Source organism: Canis lupus, chromosome 13 (genome assembly GCF_048164855.1).
Source record: "Canis lupus baileyi chromosome 13, mCanLup2.hap1, whole genome shotgun sequence".
Taxonomy (NCBI): Eukaryota; Metazoa; Chordata; class Mammalia; order Carnivora; family Canidae; genus Canis; species Canis lupus.
Window position 1 is genome coordinate 25,198,235 of NC_132850.1, and position 21,837 is coordinate 25,220,071.

Sequence of the window (21,837 nt, forward strand, 5' to 3'; positions counted from 1 at the left end):
CCAGGAAGGACATCCTAACAGCTCTCTTTGATATCTGCCTTTTCGGCACCCCTCCCCGAAGTCAATTGGAATTACGTTATCTCTTCCTAAATGTTGATGCCCTGTTCAATATATTACGGAAGGTTTTAAGACCTAGGGAGAGACATTGTTTATTTTTGTTGGGGAAGGAAAAAATAAGAAGAAGAAGAAGAAAATACCTGGTTGGTTTCATTGATCCTGGTGCTTCAATTGAGCTTGAAGCCTTTGACACCAGGAAAACCAACTCCCTTACTCTTATCTAGTCCATAACCTTGACTGTCTTCCAAATCTCTCAGATTTCAAAATAAAAGTTTTGGATGCCCACTAGAGTCATCCCCCCAAGGGCTCTCAAGATCCAATGGGTTTCTTAGCGATAGAGGTCTCTGGAGCAGCACCGAGTGAGATGCGAGCGGGCTGCAAAAAAAGGCTCGTTCTCCTGCCCATGAATCCCTTCTTAGAAGCACACCCCTGGGCTCTCGACCCTACTCCAGGCAGAGATGCAATTATCCCCGGGAGTTAGTTTCCCTCTTCAAAGGACCCAGTCTGGAGCAGCACCCCAGCTCCACCTCCGTGAACCCGCAAGGAGTAATTCGGGGAAGAGGCATCCTAGCCATTGTCTGATTACATTACATGAATATTCCTCCTCCTATTTAACTCTTCGAAGTCCCCGTGGCCCCAGGGAATGCGCTCATCCCCTCTCCCGGGGAGCATCGGGCACTTCCTTCACCCCGATGCTCTTACAGAGGGCCCGGAGCCAGCTCTCGCCCCCCGGCTGGACAGTCCTCTCGCAGCCACACCCCCTCCCAGCTCCCAGCACCCCCCCAGCACCCCCCCACCCCCAGCACCACCAGCACCACCCTGAAGTTGACTCCGTAATTTGCACGCTAAGATTCTCTCTCTCCTGCCCGCCCGGGGAGAGCCGAGCAGGCAGGAGGTGGAGAAAGAATAGGAGAAGGGAGAGGATGGGGGTGGAAGGCGGAAAGGTAGGGACCGGTGATTGGCAAGGAGGAATTTGCATCTCCTCTTCCCTGGGGGCGGGGTGGGGCCGGGGAGGGGGCTGGTAAAAACAACAGCAGTAATAATAATGATGGTGATGGTGATGGTGGTGGTGGTGGTGGTGGTGGTGGTGGTGGTGGTGATGGTGATGGAGATAGTGGGATGACCCAGCGGAAGGGAAGCCTGGGAACTCGGACACAGTGTCTGTACCTAGTGTCTGGAACCTGGGGTCCTGCCTCCTGGTGGGTCAACGGCAGCCGCAGTCTCCGGCCCGACGCCGGGGGCAGCTCACGCCCCGCGCTCCCGGCCCGTCGCCCTGGCAACCGGGGAGAAGGGCTCAGCGGCGCGCGCCCCACGGCGCCCGCATCCCCCCGCGGGCCGGCATCCCCCCGCCGCGCCGTCAGCAGCCGCAAGCAGGAGCGCCCATCGGAAAAATGGCATATTACAAATTTTGCTTTGGGAAGCAGAGCTCGGCTCAGACCATTGTCGGAGGGAGGAGAGGGGGAGGCGGCTCTTAAAGCAGTAGCGGCCCCTTTGCGGAGCCGCCTCGACTCCCCGCGCGCGAGCGGCCGCGGCCCCGGGGCGGGGGGGCGGGGGGGGCTCGGGGACCGGGTCGCGCTCGGTCTTGGAGAGACTTAACCGGGCGGCGCTGCTCCCCCCTCCGGGGTGTTCACACCCCCCCCCCGAGGGCGGCCCTCCAGCCGCGGGCATGGGGGGGAAGGAGGAGCGAGGAGGGGCGAGGAGGGGCGAGCTGCCGAGAAGTTCCGCGCGCGGCCGCCCTCCCCGAGGGCGCGGTAACGTCGGGAGCCGGAGACCTCAAGGGGTGCGGGGGGCCCCACAGGTCCCCTCGGGGACCCGGACCGTTTCTGCGCGGGGGGGTGGGGGGCGTCCCGTGCACCTGGGGGAGAAGGGCGAGCGCTCGCCCCCACGCCCAGGGCCTCCTCCCAGCCCCCGGGGAGCCCGGCGCCCCGTGCCCGCCCCCGCCGGCGGGGGACCCACCTGCGGGGCCCGGAGCGCGGCCGCAGCATCTTCCCTCCTCGCCGCCGCGGGCCGGGGCCGCCGCCGCTGCACCCCCTCCTCCCCCTCCTCCTCCCCCTCCTCTCTCTCCCCCTCCCCTTCCTCCCCCACCTCTTCACACTCCTCCTCCTCCCCTTCCTCCTCCTCCCCTCCTCCTCCTCCCCCTCCAACCCCACCTCTTCCCCCTCCTCCTCTTCCTCCTCCTTCCCCTCCTCCCCCCCTCCCCCTCTTTCTCCTCCCCCTCCTCCCCCCCTCCTCCTCCCTCCTCCTTGGCAGCCGCCACCACCTCTTCCCCTGGAACCAGGGCTTCCCCTGGAAGCCGCTGCAGTGGTTTCCACCGGCCCTTAAATAAATTCTGAAGTAATCACGTCCCCGCTGTCCTCACGCACACGCGCTCGCCGGGACCCTCGGGGACGGGCGGCAGGTGCGGGCAGGGCGCGCCCGCGGGTACCGGGGCTGCGCGGGGGGCGGACGCGCGGGCACCTGCTGGGCCTCGGGCCTGGCGCGCTCCCGGCCTCCCGAAGCCGCTTCCGTGCTGCCGGGCCCGGGGCGGGGTGGTGGCGCCTGTGGCCGTCGCCCCCTCCCCGGCTCTCGTCCCCGCGCTGCCGGGGCGCGGAGCGTTGTGTGCCCAGGAGCCCCGGCCCTAGCACATGGCAGCTGCGGGCGACGGGTGCCCCCTAGAAGGCGCCCCCGGCCCCGGGCCCCCTGCACCTGCGCGTCCCTTCACCTGTCCCTCCCCCCTCCGCCGCCGCTGCCCGTGCACACGGAGCCATCCCGCCCGGCGCGGGGAGGACGCAGGACACAAAACCCGGAGCTACTCTCAACAAAAAGGGGACCTTGCAGTGGGGGGAAGGAGCGATTCCCAGTTTCGGGGAGCTGGTGGTAGAGGGCACGGACGGGGGGAACTGGGAGGAGGATTGAAGGTTGGGTTTAAGGGGAGGGTTAGGGCCAGTACCTTGCAGGTGCGGTGCAAGAAATCCCAAAGGCGTGTTTCGTGTTTGGTGTGACACAAAGAGCCCGGAGCTAACTGAAGAAATAGGACTCAAACACCAGCTCACTCAAGTTAAGTACAACATTCAGGAAAGAATCTTTTCTTCTGGAGTAGCGTTTAATGCCGTTAGCGACCCCACAGTGGGATACGAGGCCAAGCTCATGCATTTCCACCCGCTTCTCTTCTAGACTGTTTTTCAAATTCTGCATCACCACCTAATCCTATAAGAATAATTAGGTGATTTGTTAGGTGTCCCCTAAAGCACCAGTTCTTAAACATCGGGTGCATACACATTACCGATGGATTCTGTGAAGTCATAGATTCTGATCCACTGGGACTGGGGTAAACCCTGAGATTCTGTACCTCTAAAAACTTCCAGATGGGACCACACTTTCAGCAACAAGGGTCCAAACCTACCCTCTGATGTGGCTTAACTACTCTTAACTACAGAAAACTCATCAACTCATGACACAGCCCAGTCCATACTCAGATAGACCTAATTTAATGATAGCTTTTGCATATTAATCAGATATCAGTCCTCTTTTAACTATCACTCTCTGGAATTGCCCAGAAGTCATAAAATGTCCTCTATACACGAGGAAACTTCGTGTGTTTGAAGACAGTTAATATGTTTCCTCATAAAAGAACTTCCTTATCAAACCTTGGTCCTAATTCCCTTAGTGATCAACGTTTGCCAACTACAGCTTCCGATGTGGTGACCATTTCCAAGAAGACTGTTGATTTGCCTGACTCCCATTCACACCTCAAATAAAAGTTTTGATTCTAAGGATAAGCCCCACAGGTGGCTGACACACAGTTAAAGGATACCTGGTAGCTGAGATCGTAGAAAGGAAAAATTTGATAATGGAAGGCAGGAAATAGTCATGAGTAAAAAAATATTTTAGTAAGAAGAGATAGATAGTCTTCATGGTTACTCTCAGCTTCGACACTATGCATTCTCATATTCTCACCACTCACAGCACTTCAAAGGAAAATAACATTTTCTATCAAAACTGAGGGACACCTTTAAGCAGCAGTTTTGCCAAAGGCATTACATCAACCAATTCACACGAGTAAGGAGGAGTCATCCCTTTCACCAATTCTTCTGGCTTACTGGCCCTCAGATTTAACATGTAAGAGAATCTCCAGAAGGCTTGTTACAACACAGATTTCTCAAATCCATCCCAAGAGTTTCAGATTCAGTAGGTCTGTGGTGTGACCAGAGAACTTCCATTTCTGATCAGATCCCGTGTAATGGAATACCACGGAGTCAAGCATCCCACCTTGAGAACCACTGCTTAAGTAAATCTGAAGAAATTTGGGAACAAAAAAAGTACAGACCCAGATTCATTCAAGGCAAAATGTCTCTCCAACAAATATAAAACCAATTAATCTGCTAAGTTGTCATCTGTTCCTTCTGGTTTTTAATAGCCAAGGACCAATGATTAAGATGAGATAAGTCTTAGTGCCTTACATCAATGAAGGGATTCAGTCCACAGAGGCATACAGTGTTACTAATTTACTAATGCTCCTTCTGCACATTTTATTTTGAATATGACCTTTTGTCTGTATGCTGTCTCAAGTTTGGGGTGCCATACAACTACTCTTTAGTAATAATAATTAAAAATGCTTTTTTATTAAAATCAAGGATGGCTTTGTAAAGATTAAGTTACTGAGATGGAGCACAAAAGAAGCATGGGCCATGGCAACAACAAAGATTTAGTACGTGACGGTAATTTATCTTTTAAGTGCAAGGATAATTTGGATGAAAAAAGAAAACGTAATATTAGTTGTAATAGATGAGTCGACCTCAGTATCACCTCATTTCAACTATATAGTTATTCACGAGGAAAATATTTTGCCTGTATTCACAAAAGTTTAACATTGTTAAAACAATTAAATGACATTTTCTGCACTTATGCTTATTGTTGAATTTAAATTTTAAGATGGATTTGGGTAGAAAATGACTCCCCTCATACACTCTACCTGTAGTTTTGTGGGAATGTGAATTTTATTTTATTTCATTCAAGAAGACCACACAATACTACTACATTGTACTACTTAGAATAAGCAACAAACCAACTCAAATGCAAAATGACTCAAACCCAATTGAAGTCTTTCTTCACTTTCTCGATATTTCAGGGTGAGAATTGATCAGTGGAATACTTTCTTTCACGCGGTAATTTAGGCACCGTTTTTTTTATCTGGGCCCTGCTGTCTCCTTGAATATTACAACCAGACGGCAAAAGGAAAAAGATAGGGTGGAGGAACCATACCCACTTCTAAAATCCTTGGTCCAAGAGTAACACACACTTTCCTCCAAATTCTACTGCTGAGAACAACTCACATGGCAATATCCAATTACAAGAAAAGCTGGGAAAATAGTCTAGGTTTAAAGCTGGAAGAAGAATAGAGGCTTTTGGAAAAACTTAACCAGTTCTTCCACATATTGTTTGTGAACCTAGTGGAAAGAGAAGGCATGCAGAGAAAAAAAAAAAAAAAAAAAAAGGCAAGCAGACAATATGCTATATTTAAATTTTCTGTTATGCATACATTAAAAAATATATGGAATGCCATAAAATGTCATAAAATTAATACCCAATATGATCACAAAGAGTAAGCATTGTTTATTATGTATGTTTCATGTTTCTTGTTATGTTAATGCTACACATTATTCTTCTTACCTGTCTAAAAATAGCAAACTACAGAAGAGGAGAGCTGTACTAAGCACATTGCTGCTGACTCTTGTGCCTCCACACAAATGTAAAAGCACCAATTCTCACAAGGTAAGTTGTTGTGTAAAGACTACATTAATCAGCCTTTATGCATTTACATGGGATTACTGTAAAATGTAGCAATTTGACAAATAGTCACTGAGATTTCAGCTCATAAGTAAGAGTATCTTAGTGTTCAAGAAGAGCAAAAACTACTAGTTAATGTGTGAAGTCAAAATATAATGAGAAGACAAGTTCCAGGGAACTTTATTTTCCATCAGTCAGTGCTGACATCAAATCTAAGAGCAATAAACTAAAATAGTAATGACTTCAGAAATATTTTTCTCCTTTTAAATGGAAAACTAACATTTTATAGGAAAACATCTTTCATGTTCCTCTTTAGACCCCATAGAGGTAAAATATCAAGAGCGAAGAAACATCCTAAATATATTCAGCAGTTGTTCTCACCTAGAGAAGAGATTGATTCTAACATAAAACCTCATAGTGAAGGTTTTCATTTTTGCCTCTGCTCAAATTCAAGGAGCCTCGCTTTATCATTGAAGAATCATAGAATAGTATACTGGGAATACTATTCTAACACCAGTCTTTTTTTCTTTTTTTTTTTACAATTAGCCAACATATAGTACATCATTAGTTTCAGATGTAGAGTTCAATAATTCATCAGTTGTGTATAACACCCAGTGTTCATCTAACAACAATCTCACAGGTAAGTAAAATAAAACTCATTAGGAGTAAGTCCTGGATTTTCCAACCCAAGCACCTGAAGAAGCAAGGCATCTACTGTTTGACTTGTGATACCTACTTTTCAACTTCTATAAAATATAAACCCTTCAGCATTTGACTCAAACTTATTTCTAATTACCTAACTACCTTGATTATTGACATCACTAATACCGATCTAATATTTCTTTGAATTAATTGGCAAACAAAAAAAAAAAACTGGATGAAGTGAGCTCAGTGATTGCTCTTTCGCTGAGAAATCCTTGGGAAATAAATCACCAGTGTGAAAGCCTTTTCTTAGTGTTTTATTCAGAGACATGGGCAAACAATCACGGATAGTAAATTAAACAATGAAAATAAATGATATGGGTAATCCTCATTTTGGATATAGCTTAAAGATTCATAGAATAATGAAGAATACAAATGTCTGATTTTAGAAGGACTATGTATAGAAAACAGCATCTTCAATATTAAATTAATAAGAAAAATCTAATAACAATAAGCCCTAGATAAGCTAAGCCTGTATAAAACTCTCTTCGAAATGGCAGTTCTGTATGATGTCTTTGGCAGTTGGCCCTTGTCTTCTGTTCAATCTGAAATGGGGTGGAATCAGGTTCGTATCTCATGAATGTGGAGAGGTGAGATGTGGAAGGGAGGTCAAGATAAGGTAGGGAAATGGCAAGTGTTCTGGCATGTGACAGTGAGTAAAAAATCATGCCCAAACATAGTAACTTAAAACAACAATCATTTTCTTATTTATCATGGTATCAATGGGTCAGGAATTTGGGAAGTTCTTGTCTAGATAGTTCCGGCTTAGGATCTCTCATGTGGTTGAAATGTGACAGTGGCTGGACCTAGAAGAGTAGAGCTGTTAAAGCAGCTGGGCTGACCTGGGAGGTATCTCTCGCTCTCTACTTCATCCCCTTTCCTTCACCCCCTTCCTGTTTTGTGGTCTTATGGTTTCTACATGTGGCATTGTGAAACAGGATAGCTTGGGCTTCCTCACAGCATGGCAGCCCCAGAGCCATCAGCTATCACAGCAGAAGTCAAAAGCAAGTAGTGAACAAGACAGAAGAAGAAGCCACTTCACTTCTTATTTTATTTTATTATTTTTAATTATTAATTATTTTTTAAAGGATTTTATTTATTTATTCATGAGAGACAGAGAGAGAGAGAGAGGCAGAGACAAGGCAGAGGGAGAAGCAGGCCCCACGCAGGGAGTCTGATGTGAGACTCGACCCCGGACCCCGGGATCACACCCTGAGCCAAAGACAGATGCTCAACCACTGAGCCACCCAAGTGTCCCTGCTTCACTTTTTATAACCCAGCTTTGAAAGTCAAAAAGTCAAATAGTGTCACTCTCACCATATTTTATCATTGGATACCAGTCACAAGCCCACTTGATTTCAAAGGAAAGAAAGATATAGACCCTCACTTCTCGATGGGAGGAGCATCAAAATCACATGGTAAGAAAAATATTATTGAAGCAGTTTTTAGCAAATATAATCAGCCAGAGCAGGGTACTTTTGTGAAATGCACATTTGCTATTGAAAATATTCTATTTGTTAGATGAATACGTTTTTGGTTTGTAAAATGTAGGCAAAGCATCTTAGAATATTTTAAAAAATAGATGAGGAGCTGGTAAGTAAACTGTTTGTTGGATCTGGGTGCAATTCATGGGCATTGCTAGATAGAAGGCAAGTAGTTAGAAAACAGACTATACTTGTGTTAAACATAGAAAGGGATGGAAAGATCCGGATACCTATTATTTATGAGACACCAGGAAACTATATACTTATAGTATGTAAATATATGTAAGAATAAAGATACAAGGGCCTGTAAGTATTCAGGATACAATAGATAGACATGAAAAATTATCATCCGCAAAGTCTTTATTTGGCTATCCACTGGTGACTTCAATTATGGCCCTATATGTTCTCTGCTTAAGTAACACAAATAAAACCCATGGCTGTTCATTAGGCTAATTGGAGTGGTACCTCTATCAGGCAGGTGCATTTGTCCCCACATCTCTGTAGCTCAACGAGTATGTATCATTGAACCAGAGTGTATTTTGCCTGTTGAACTCTAGCTCAGACTTCAAGTCTGGCCTCTGTAACCACACCATCGGTGTGGAAGGTTGATGCAGCAGAGAGAGGAACAACAACAACAAAACCTCATCCTGACCGACCAGGTGCCAGCCAATTGGCTGTTCCCTGAAATCTCTGGTCTCACTCTGCTGTAGAACCCAAAATTATGCTATGGGTATGTAAGTTGTGGCAGACAACTATCACTGAATGGTGCCAAACTGCAACGGGGTCGAGGTTAAATTTGTATAGAGGAACCAGAATCTGGACTCCAGGCAAGCTGGCAGTAGAGGCTCATTATCATCTTGAAATTATGCAAGTGTGCATATTTATTTTATTTTAGCAATCATTTACCATACCAAACATTTGTTACAATATACATCTGTGTTTTATTTTCTTTTCATTTTCTCTCCCGATCGATTTTACTTTGGGGATTATAAAATGAGTCTTTGGGTTTCCGATATTATACATTTATAAACAGAGTTTGTATTCATAATTCTAGGTGTCCATGCATCATTTTGTAACTGGCTGCGTAGGGAGTCAGGAGTCACACAATGTGATAAGAGAGAAAATGGAGGTGATATGGGAACACAGGAAAGAACCATCTAATCTGTTTCTGTGAGATCAGAGCTGAGGAAGAGAAGGGTTTACTAAATAAATCATAAATGGATGGTGTGAAAGTGTTAACAGCAATGGCAAATAACCAGAGGCAGGTAAACTATAGCTGGCATACGGAACAGGGCACAGTGTCAGTTTGGCCTCTCTGTGAGGCTGAGGCAGGCTGAGAGAAGAGAATGAACCATACACGAAAGAACATGTGACTCTTGTTTAAGAGCTTAAATTTATCGTGAAGGAGCCTAGGAAAGTTTAAAATCAAGGAAAAGGGGGCTCCTGGGTGGCTCATTCATTAAGCAGCTGCCTTGATTTGGGCTCAGGTCATGATCTCAGGGTAGTGAAAATGAGGCCCATGTGGGATCCGCCCTGGGCATGGAGCCTGCTGCAGATTCTTCCCCTCTCCCCGACTCCCTCTGCCGCTCCCACACCTTGCTCAGGCACAGGTGCACTCTCTCTTTCTCTCTTTCTCTCTTCCTGTCTCTCTCTCTCTCAGAAAGAAAGAAAGAAAGAAAGAAGAAAGCAAGCAAAAGAAGAAAGAAAGAAAGAAAGAAAGAAAGAAAGAAAGAAAGAAAGAAAGAAAGAAAGAAAGAAAGAAAGAAAGAAAGAAAGAAAGAAAGAAAGAAAGAAAGAAAGAAAGAAAGAAAGAATGAAAAAAGAAAGAAAGAATGAAAAAAGAAAGAATCAAAAAGAAGTAAAACATATTTTGGAAGGGACAGGTTAAAATTTGGGAAGGAAGAAAGAAAGAAAGCTCTTTTAGGTTAAAATATGAAGATTGAATCACTCTTCAGTGAGATATAAAATGGAAGAGTATTTGGTTTAAAACGGAATGAATTTAGTTTCTTTCATGTTGACATTTATTATCTGACTGTGAGCCATCCGATCAGAGATATTCAAAATACATTGGGAAAGCTAATCTATCAGATGAGAAATCTGGACTGATGATGAATGTTTGGAAATCATTAGTTGTATTTGAAACCATGGAAGTGAACAACTCTGATGATGAAAAGTGTACAATTAGATAAAATAAGGGCTGAATTCCAGAATCTCAGTGAACAGTAATATTTACAAAATGGTTCTAGCAAGAAATAGGCATATAGGGGGAGAAATTTGGAGGGTATATGTTACGGATACAAGTTTAAAAAAATTGCAAGAAATAGGGAGTAGTGACCAGTGTTAGATATTCCTGAAAAATCAAGTAAGATTTAAAAATGGAAAACAACCCGTGTATTTAGAAACAAGATATTGCTAGACTATTGAGTAAGGGAACTTTCACTGAAGTAATAATTATAGAATACGAATCACAATGGCTTAAGGAGGTTACAGGTTGAAATAATGGCTTTCCAAGGACTATGGCTGCTGACAGTGGGAAAGAGACAGAACAAGCTAAAAAGAGAACATGAGTTCTTGTTTTGGAAGTCCGAGCTCTCTATGTGGTCCTAGAGGAGCTTTAGAAAGTTCTAGAATGAGGGGTAGCCCCGGTGGCTCAGCAGTTTAGCACCACCTTCAGCCCAGGGCATGACCTGGAGTCCAGGGATCGAGTCCCACATCAGGCTCCCTGCATGGAGCCAGCTTCTCCCTCTGCCTGTGCCTCTCTCTCTCTCTCTTTCTCTCTCTCTGTGTGTCTCTCAGGAATAAATAAATAAATAAATAATCTAAAAAAAGGAAGTTCTAGAATCTCCTGAAATTATATGCAAAATTTGCATATATATATATATATATATATATGCACAAGTGCACTTTTTAGATGAATATTGATAGTTCGAGATCCTTAAGGGGAGTCAGAGATCAAAATATTAGTAACCAGGGCTATATGTAACACATTAGATACCCATTAGTATCATATACTCTGTGTATAATTTTTATAACTTGCAGAGACCTAAATTTACATATGATTACAATACATTATTGCAACTAGTTTTGTCTGGGACAGGAAAACAGATCTATTTAGTTTATTATAATGCATATTATTACATATTTTATAACTATTTATATTATATTACTATTTGCTATTCCAATATTCCCTGAAGAAGATAGAAATGCCCACCTGCTGCCGTGCTCATTGCACTGCCTTCTGTAGGAGGAGCATGCATCCCTTCTGTATGGACATAGGCCTGGTCCTGTAATTTGACAGTATTCATGGAAAAAGTGCCATGCCAGAAACTCACAGAAATGTCATCACCGTTTTGCCCTGGCTCCTTTCCCTCTGCCACAGATCCAGAATAGATGCTATTCTTTTAGCCTAATACATTAGTATACTTCTCAAAATCCTATCTTTGGCTAATGTGTTCACGTATCAATCTTCTTTGGATTTTGTTACCATTGTCAAATTTTTCTCTTTCTCCATTCTATATAACTGGTGCAAAGGAAGGATTATATCAAGAATTTTATTTTATTCACAGAACAAGTATATATTAAGTAATGACACAATGTTATTCAATATGAACCTGGAAAAAAAACTGGCCACAGCACTTGGGGCCCCAAGAAAGAAATAAGACAAAATCACAAAGGACTTTAGTGTAAAAAAGTAAAGGTATAATCCAGTGACATTTTATGCAAATTAAAGCAATAATGTTCTTTTTTTTTTTAAAGATTGTATTTATTTATTCATGGGATATACAGAGAGAGAGGCAGAGACACAGGCAGAGGGAGAAGTAGGCTCCATGCAGAGAGCCCGATGTGGGACTCTATCCCAGGACCCCGGGGTCATGCCCTGGGCTGAGGGCAGGCACTTAACCGCTAAGCCACCCACATGTCCCAACAGTAATGTTCTCAAAGAAGATAGACAGTAATTTGTTTTTAAATGTTTTTATGAGTTACGTTAGGAAGTAAAAGTATGAGTAAACAGCTTGAACAACTATACAGAATTTATTTGGAGGGATGGGGGAAATGGAGAAAAGGTTATAAGGACAATCTGACTAGAGAGATGTCCTAGGACAGTGGTAAGACACCTAGATTGTTGGATTATTAATTTGCTCAAATAAATGACGCTAAAATTTTAGTGAAAGAAGGAATCAGGGCGCCTGGGTGGCTCAGTGGTTGAGCGTCTGCCTTAGTCTCAGGTCGTGATCCCGGGGTCCTGGGATTGAGTCCCACATCAGTCTCCCCTTGGGGAGCCTGTGAGCCTGCTTCTCCTTCTGCCTATGTTTCTGCCTCTCTCTGTGTGTTTCTCATGAAAAAAATAAATAAAATCTTTAAAACAAAAGAAGAAGGAATCAAAAGATCTTTGGAGTAAAGACCAGAAACAACATTACATCAATTATATAAGGAAATAAATAACAGAGGAGGAGGAACAAGGAGTTAAATGGGAAATGCAAGATGGTTGTTTCCTACTAGGTTGGGAACGGAGCATATAGGGCTTGGAAGGAACAGTGTCAAAGAAAAAGAAAAAAGAAAAAGGAACAGTATTTATCCAAGTAGGTAGAAATACATTTTTATATGCAGATAATTTCCTCCCTGCTCTAATTCATTCCTACTTTATGAATTTCATTTCTTTCATTCCATATATGTCTTATTAAGCATCTTGTGTTCATATTAAGGAAGCGGCAGTAAATTTCAAGAACAAACAAATCTATGCTCATGAAGTTCACATTCTAGTATTCATCTATTTCAAAACATTTATTACAGACTTTCTTTTTATCACACAATTTATCAGTACTTTGTGACCCCAGTTACAAATATCAGTTATTGGGATCCCTGGGTGGCGCAGCGGTTTAGCGCCTGCCTTTGGCCCAGGGCGCGATCCTGGAGACCCGGGATCGAATCCCACGTCGGGCTCCCGGTGCATGGAGCCTGCTTCCCCCTCTGCCTGTGTCTCTGCCTCTCTCTCTCACTGTGTGCCTATCATAAATAAATAAAAAAATTAAAAAAAAAAAAAAAAACAAATATCAGTTATTGTGCAGTACCTTGCAAACCATGGACCCATGATCTGTGTGTGTGTGTGTGTGTGTGTGTGTGTATAGAAAAAGAAACTTTGACCCAGAAGCATGTCATAAACATCCTACTTTAAAATGCACTTTACTGGGGGGGGTTGGGGGGGCTCAGTCGGTTTTTCTGCCTTTGGCTCAGGTCATGATCCTGGGGTCCTGAGATATAGCCCCGCATCCAGCATTGGGCTCACTGCTCAGTGAAGAGTCTGCTTCTCCCTCCCCTTCTGCCTCTCCCCCCAGCTTGTGCTCTCTCTTGCTCATTTTCTCAAATAAATAAATAAAACCTTTAAAAAAATAAAATAAAATGCACTTTACTTCTATATCTGTTTCTACTAAGGTACAGGAAAGCTTATAAATAAAATGTACTTTACAAAACTGTTCTTTATTTCTTCATTATATTTGTTTATTATCATGTGTGGCTTTTATGACTATTAATGATGTTTTCACATTTTAATACAGTTGACAAGAAGAAAACAATTTGGCATAATTATTTTTGAAATAAAAAAGCACAAAACTATATGTCTGATAAGGAGTTAACACACCTGCACCCCGATGTTTATAGCAGCAATGTCCACAATAGCCAAGCTGTGGAAGGAGCCTCGGTGTCCATCGAAAGATGAATGGATAAAGAAGATGTGGTCTATGGATACAATGGGATATTACTCAGCCATTAGAAATGACAAATACCCACCATTTGCTTCAACGTGGATGGAACTGGAGGATATTACGTTGAGTGAAATAAGTCAATCAGAGAAGGACAAACATTGTATGGTCTCATTCATTTGGGGAATATAAATAATAGTGAAAGGGAATAGAAGGGAAGGGAGAAGAAATGGGTAGGAAATATCAGAAAGACAGAACATGAAGACTCCTAACTCTGGGGAACGAACTAGGGGTGGTGGAAGGGGAGGGGTGAATGGATGACAGGCACTGAGGGGGGCACTTGACGGGATGAGCACTGGGTGTTATTCTGTATGTTGGCAAATTGAACACCAATAAAAAATAAATTTATTTAAAAAATAAATTAAAAAAATTTAAAAAAGAATGTCAGAGGCAGAACTTTGGAGAAGAAATGTTTGAAAAGTTTAATTTGGCAAAGTCTCTGCAAATCTGTATTAAAACCACTACTTTAAAAAAAATAAAAAATAAATTTAAAAAAAGGAGTTAACATCCAAATTGTATAAAGACCTTATACAACTCAACATACAAAAAACAAGTAATCCAATTTAAAAATGGGCCGAAGAACTGAATGGACATTTTTCCAAAGAAGGCTTACAGACACATGAAAAGATGCTCAGCGTCACTAATCATCAGGGAAATGTAAATCAAAAACTACAATAAGATTTCACCTCACTCATGTCTGAATACCTAAAATCAAAAACACAGGAAACAAGTGTTGGTGAGGATGTAGAGGAAAAGGAATCCTCGTGCCCTATTTTGGAAATGCAAATTGGTACAGCCATTGTGAAAAACAGTATAGAGTTTCCTTAAAAAATTAAAAATAGAACTACCATATTATCCAGTAATCACAGTTCTGGGTATTTCCCAAAAGTAGAAAAACACTAATTCAAAAAGATATATGCATCCCTATGTTTATTGCAGCATTATTTACAACAGCCAAGATAATTAAACAGCCTAAGTGTTCATCCACAGATGGATAAAGAAGATGTGATATGTGGCCACAATGGGATATTAGCCATAAAAAGGAATGAAATCTTGCCATTTGCAGCAACATGGATGGACCTAAAGAACCTATAATAGTGTTAAGTGAAGTAAGTCAGTCAGAGAAAGACAAATACCACATGATTTTAGTCACATGTGGAATTTAAGAAACAGAACAAACAATGAGAAAAAACAAACAAAAGAGACTTAAATACAGAGAACAAACTGGTGGTTACCAGAGGGGAGGTGGATAGGAGGAAGGGTGAATAGATAAAGGGATAAAAAAAAAAAATGTATTAGTGATTACGAACCTAAGGACAATCAATTTAAAAGATACACCAAAGAATATAATTCTCTTTTAAATTAATTTCTGTCCAATTAGGTTTTAGTATCCTATTTAGAAACTCAAAATAAATAAATAAGAAGTGGAAGGAAGCAATGATTCTTTGTTCTCTAAAAATAGAAATCCATTAATTTGTTAAATACCTTAACTGTTATAACAAATAACTACATGAAATTTCCTAAGCAAATTATCAGGAACAAATCTCATAATCTCTTTCTTGAAACCTATTTCCTTATGAAATAGAATTCTATACTAAGATTAAAACATCCTAAAAATGGTCTAGCAATTAAAACTTTAGCATTATTAATCAAAAACTTTTGGTCTGATTTTGCATTTCATTTTGAAGTTATTAAGGGCAAAAATAAAAATTCTTGGAGTACTTTTAAATTTAATACTGGATTTTTTTTTTTTAGATTTTATTTGTTTTTGAAAGACACAGAGAGAGAAAGGCAGAGACATAGGTAGAGGGAGAAGCAAGCTCCAGGCAGGGAGCCTGATGTAGGACTCGATCCTAAGACCGCGGACCACACCCTGAGCCAGGGGCAGGTGCTCAACTGCTGAGCCACCCAGGTGTCCCAATACTAGATGTTTTTATGATGAACTGAATATACCTATAAGGCAGATTCTGCTTTAGTAACAGCATTTGATGTATTTTTCCATTTATTAACGATTAAGTGTAGCACACTCAATTTGAAATGAATTTGCCTTGAAACTGTCAATATTACGGGGCACCTGGGTGGTTCAGTGGGATTCAGCCCCACCTTGGGCTCCCTGCTCAGCAGGGAGCCTGCTTCTCCCTCTCCTTTCATCTCATCCTCTCTCTCAAATGAATAAATAAAATATATATAAAAAAAGAAATTGTCAAAATGAGATATCAATCTATTTCTTAGTCTGATAATTATAATGAATTTCCTGAACACCTATTACGTATTTCTTTTTTTTTTTTTTTAATGAAAGGCTTCTTTTTTTTTTTTAATTTTATTTATTTATTTACGATAGTCACAGAGAGAGAGAGAGAGGCAGAGACACAGGCAGAGAGAGAAGCAGGCTCCATGCACCGGGAGCCCGACGTGGGATTCGATCCCGGGTCTCCAGGATCGCGCCCTGAGCCAAAGGCAGGCGCCAAACCGCTGCACCACCCAGGGATCCCCTATTACGTATTTCTTAATGCAACTTCCTGAGCTGCTGCTATTTCACCATTTCAAATTTAAATATTTAAAAGATATTTTAAAAGTTTTAAAAAATGATATCACACATGGTGAAAAATAAACATGAGGACATGGTGTATCAAGATATCTCTGTATGTTTCCCCTTTGCTTCAAACTCGGTGTAGCCAAACCACATTTATTTCTTTTCTTTTTATCCCTACCTCCTCTCAGTTTCTCTTCATTCTGAATGATGCATCCAACCTTCCCATAAGTAACATTCATAATTTTGAAATTGCCATTTAATTGGTTCTAAATTTAGGCCTGGTATCCAGTGTGATACTAAGATTTGTTGAGCTTTAACTACAAAATATTTGTTTTTTCTCTTTTTTTTTCTTTCACTGTGATGCAGTACCCCTCATGCCATTTTATTGTAGAAGTCATTTAACTGATCTTCTTTAATAATCTTGAAGGTGTGGGGCACCTGAGTGGCCCAGTGGCTGAGTGTCTGCCTTTGGCTCAGGTTGTGATCTGGGGGTCCTGGGATCGAGTCCCACATCAGGCTCCTTTAGGGAGCCTGCTTCTCCCTCTGCCTTTGTCTCTGCCTCTATGTCTCTCATGAATAAATAAATAAAATCTTAAAAAAAAATAATAGTCTTAAAGGTGTTTAGCAAGTATAGGAGGAAGTCATACTCTAAAGGGCCTTGGGGCAAGCAACAGACAGGAGAGGTATAGTGATAATGAGGTATAGTGATAAATCATACACCAATATTTCAGTGGGCAGAGCATCTGGATTATCATGTCCACACATAAGGGGTGAGACTCCAGCAGTCAAGCAGGAGCAAGTGGGATGTCTGGCAGCATGTGAAGCACAATTCCTGCTCACAAGAGGTTGCAAGAGAAAGGCAGGATACTTTCCCTAAGTAAGGAAATAAAATGTAGTACCGAAAGCATCATTTGAACAGACTGCCTGGTTTCAAATCCTATCATATGCCAGCCTACTGTAGGCAAATTGTTTAAACTTTCTGTATTTCCCATTTCACGATGTGAAAAATAAGTACAAAATAGTACCTACATCATAGGATTAAAGAAGATCATTTATATACAGAGCTAAATAAATGCCAGCTATTATTAGCACCAGTAATTCCAGACCTGAGAAACCAGGTAAAACCTAGTATTTGCAGCCGAGATAAAAATTAGAGGTCACGGTAGAGCAAATTTGTACAAGCAGATGAAAGTCAGGGATGGTCTTGGTAGATCAACACACCTTGCTCTACCCTCTCAATTCTGAACTTTCAATAATTTTTTTATGTATTTTCAGAAAATACATAACTAAATTATATAGAATTTATGTTAACATTTAAGGCGCCAACATACCATTTAGTTTATTAATGATTTCTTAAAATGCTTCCTGATACAGTTATCTTCACTGACTATCAGAATATAAACATATGGTTAGGTTAGATGGTTAAAGTATGAAGATCCTTTATATCTTATTTGGGGAAAACATGCATTTAAATTATCCTTTTTTGGACTTCAGCTTGTATTCCTAAATCACATGGTACGGAGTTAAAAACAATGTATGAGGAGGCAGCGCTAGACATCACATTGTTTCCTCAAATAATACTGGTTGCCTACAAGACTATATGAGAGCTTTTTAAAAAAGTATAAAAAGACATGCCAAAATATTAATACGACTATTCTTGGATTATATGTTTTTGATCTATAGAAAATATCCCTGTGTCTAAAATAATAAATTATTAATACATCCAATGAATATTTATTATGTCACGTACAATAGATACAACATTGAATACGGCACACTTTCTCTGTGCAATTACAATAACAATTATTAAATTCAGATGAGCAACTTATCAAAACAAGCAGTATCTACTTAAACTGCTTGAAGGTATTATTTTTACTTTTAAAAAGGTAAGTATGTGTTTACATAGCATTCAAACATGCACAGAGTAGGTTCACAAAATGGGCTTACTCAAGAAAAAATGATTTTTTATATTAGCTGAAAAGTGTAAAGAAAGATACATTGGTCACATGAATAATTTTTCATGACTGCTTTACTCTATATCAAACTCAGTTTTATTTGTTTATCACTCCTACTTCACCAGGATGTCATTTATTTTATTTTAATGCCAATAGTATAAGTTTCAGGCTACCTTCTGACATCACCAAGAAAAGCAGTTATGAGAAAATATCTTAATATTCAAGTACTGGGATTTTGCATTCTCTTAGAATGGACCATTTGCTTTTGCTTTTTCTTCTTTTTTTTTTTTTTTTTTTAAGAGGAGAGACAATTTTGAAAATCTTAAAATGTGGACCTAAAAATAATTACCTCACAGTTACTATTTTTATGCTAAAATGTGATGAAATTTCCAAACAGAAGGCATACTACAGGCAACTCTGTTAAGTAATCTAAGATAATTTGTATATTTGGGTTCATATTATCAAAAAAACTGAATATTAAAATTGTGTTGGTATTAAAACTGGGAGTTTATTTTTCTAAGATGGGAAAACACAATTTATTTTTTTTCCATTTTACTGCAAGAATAAAAACAATATTCTTGTCAGTGTTTAAAAATATCATTATATCCTATTATGTTTATTGCCATAAACACTACATTTTAAGAATTTAAATGTGTAATTTATATTCTTGGTTCATTTTAGAAAAGACATTACATTATATTTACATCAAACAGTCCAATTTTAACAAATAAATTATAATATTTCACATGAATGTACTCTAAATATAAACTCAAATGGTGCATAAAGGATTATGCACATTTAAAATTAGCTAAATAATTGAAGATATGACTAATAAAATAGGTACTGCCACAACATTATAAAATAGGTATACCACTACAGATTGATATCTTTCATTTATCAATTACCAACTCCATAAAATATTTTATATTGCATATTCACTGCATATTTACATAATCGTTTTAATACAATATCTTTCTATCTACATCTATGCCTCTCCATCCATCATCTATCTATCATTTATGTCTATTATTGGCATTTATACGGAGAGGAAATATTATTTCCCACATGCATATTTATATTGGGCATTTTAATTTAAATCTTGCTTCCTATTATCTTAGAAACCCACACTTCTTGAAAAGTTTCTTTAGTAATATTGTATGTATTTATTTTCTTATCTTTTACTGTAATAATGTACTTACCATATAAATTGAAGGCTGCCTCTCTGCCTAAAAGTCTTTCAAATGATTCAATTAATTGTTTTTACATGATCCAAAAATGTGTTGAACTTATTGAAGTGGGAAAACTATTCAAGGCTCTAGGGTTGCAATGATATAATGTATTTGAAAAAATTTAGGAAAACCTAACTTGTGAAGGAAGAGCACATTTTAGAAAGAACTAACTACATTGGCCAATCTGGCTGAGATTAATAAAACACCACTGGCTTAACGGGCCGTATATGTTTACGTGTCAGGCACCACGTGCCATCAGCAAGAGTAACCTAATATTCTCTTTGTCACTTATCTGTCAAAGAACAAAAGAATTATATGGATAGACAAGGTGATTTAGTTTAGACTAATTTACAATGATTATTTGGTGATCACTTAGCGGGTGTTAGATGAAGTAGTTTGTCCTTTAGAAATTAGATTACGATATTGAAGATAACCTTCAGATGGTGACCTTTGTTCCTTGTCAACTTTGGCTAATTATAAGTCCTGGTTTCAAGGTTAATGTTGTTTTATCCATTATGTTGTCAATTTTCTAAGATAAATCAATTCTTAAATGATATCACTCTAGTGCAAATTTTTCACATCAGGAGCCATTCTGGCCATCAACTTCACAATTTAATTATTGTGAAAGGAAAATGCATTAAAATGTAGTCATGTTAAATAATGCCTTTAAACTGAAACCATTTAGATCTTTGAAAATAAGGAGTAAATCACTTTAGAAAACTTTAACTTAAAACTTCAAAAAAAAAACCTGACAAAATAAATCATCTTTTATCTTTGTATCATAAACTGAAAAATTGTTCTACATATTTATCTAGATGGTATATATGTAATATATATGTATGTGTATATATTATATGTTTTTGTGGAGGACAGAAGATAATAGAACTAATAAATTGCCTTTCTTTAAAGAATTTCCAGTATGATAAGATAAACTGGTAAGTAGAAGTAAGAAGTAAGTATGATGAGTGAGGCCCGAAATATGCCAGTACACTTCTCATTCCTTCATATGCAAATAATTTACTCACTTGTATAAGAAACTTGAGAATAATATATGATCTCCATACTAAGACTAATTTTTGCCTGCAGTAATATATGACACCACTCCATGATACTATGAACTAAAAGAAAAAAAAAAAGAATCCATCCTTAATAATAATATTAATACAAATAAAATAGTCTTTTTTGTAAAGAAAATAAGATCGTTAAGTATTAAATCACTTTTTTGCTGTTTAGAATCAAAGCTAGAGCTAAAATAAAATATTCATTCTTGTAATCTGCATCTCTGATTAGTTAAGAAACATCTTCCATCACTAGACAATAAAACATAAATATGGGAAGTCCGTAGTAGCTCCGAATAAGTCACGGAAATTAAAAATGCCGCTCCGAGTTCTAGTTTGAGGAGTTATTTGTCTGAGTGGGTCATTAGATCATCATTATGATATTTCAGTTTAAAAAATGGGGTTTCCCTGGGTGGCGCAGCGGTTTAGCGCCTGCCTTTGGCCCAGGGCGCGATCCTGGAGACCCGGGATCGAGTCCCACGTCGGGCTCCCTGCATGGAGCCTGCTTCTCCCTCTGCCTGTGTCTCTGCCTCTCTCTCTCTCTCTCTCTCTGTGTGACTATCATAAATAAAAAAATAAATAAATAAATAAAAATAAAAATAAAAAATGTATGCAAGCTGTAAAAAATCTGCCAAAATCTAACTAGGAACTCTGATAATAGCATTCTAAGAGATAAAGTAGGAGGTTTTTGTGTACTTGAACATAGTTTGAGGAGCTAAGGGAAAAATTACAGAAAAAAGTTATCTCCTTCTGTGTCCATCAGTGTTTGGCTGACAAGTCAAAGGAAAGCTAATTAATTATCTTTGAATATTTTGCTCTGGGAGCTTTTACGTTTAAACTTCACACTATAACTATTAATTTAATCAATTATGTCACAGATCTATTCATCAATATAAATGATGTATAATTTAACTTCACCATCGCATCCCATTGTTCAGTATCATTTACCAAAGGAGCTAACGTTTCTTCTTATTTTACACTTTCTTTAAAACATTTATTGTCTTCCAATTACAAGAAAGGAAAAAAATAAGACGGTGAAGGTGGTATATGCCTTGAAGTTTCCCTGCCACTGAAAGAATTAGGAGCATAGTCTATAATTTGCATCTTCAACATTTTCCCCACTGATTTGCCCTCTTTATTACACAGAAACCTGACAATGAAAATATATCTACAATAAATAAACCATAAATCCATTGATCATAGCTATCCATTTTATACGACATTTCAAGGACCATATTATCTGAACAATAAATTTACCAGCAAGGAATTCAAGCAAAATGATCTCTGCCCTCAAATA

General features: G+C 39.9%; 1 protein-coding gene and 1 long non-coding RNA gene across 18 annotated transcripts in view; one reads left to right on the plus strand and one right to left on the minus strand.

The window, feature by feature from the left end:
• Nucleotides 1-2,055, minus strand: part of PPFIA2 (PTPRF interacting protein alpha 2) — a 468,314-nt gene extending 466,259 nt beyond the window's left edge. For 8 of the 16 annotated variants that reach the window (XM_072772923.1, XM_072772912.1, XM_072772913.1 and 5 more), the window contains exon 1: nucleotides 1,225-1,375. The gene's annotated coding sequence lies outside the window, so the exon portion shown is untranslated. Of the gene's footprint in view, nucleotides 1-1,224; nucleotides 1,376-2,013 lie in introns of those variants that run through there. The other 8 variants (XM_072772925.1, XM_072772924.1, XM_072772920.1 and 5 more) reach the window with 3 other exon arrangements.
• Nucleotides 876-14,211, plus strand: LOC140602812 (uncharacterized). 2 transcript variants are annotated; one of them, XR_012005720.1, is made up of 3 exons: nucleotides 876-1,001; nucleotides 5,721-5,808; nucleotides 13,562-14,211. It is a non-coding gene; the product is annotated as an uncharacterized lncRNA (long non-coding RNA). The 2 variants fall into 2 exon arrangements; XR_012005721.1 differs by having other exon boundaries at nucleotides 13,665-14,211.
• Nucleotides 14,212-21,837: the final 7,626 nt, after the last annotated feature.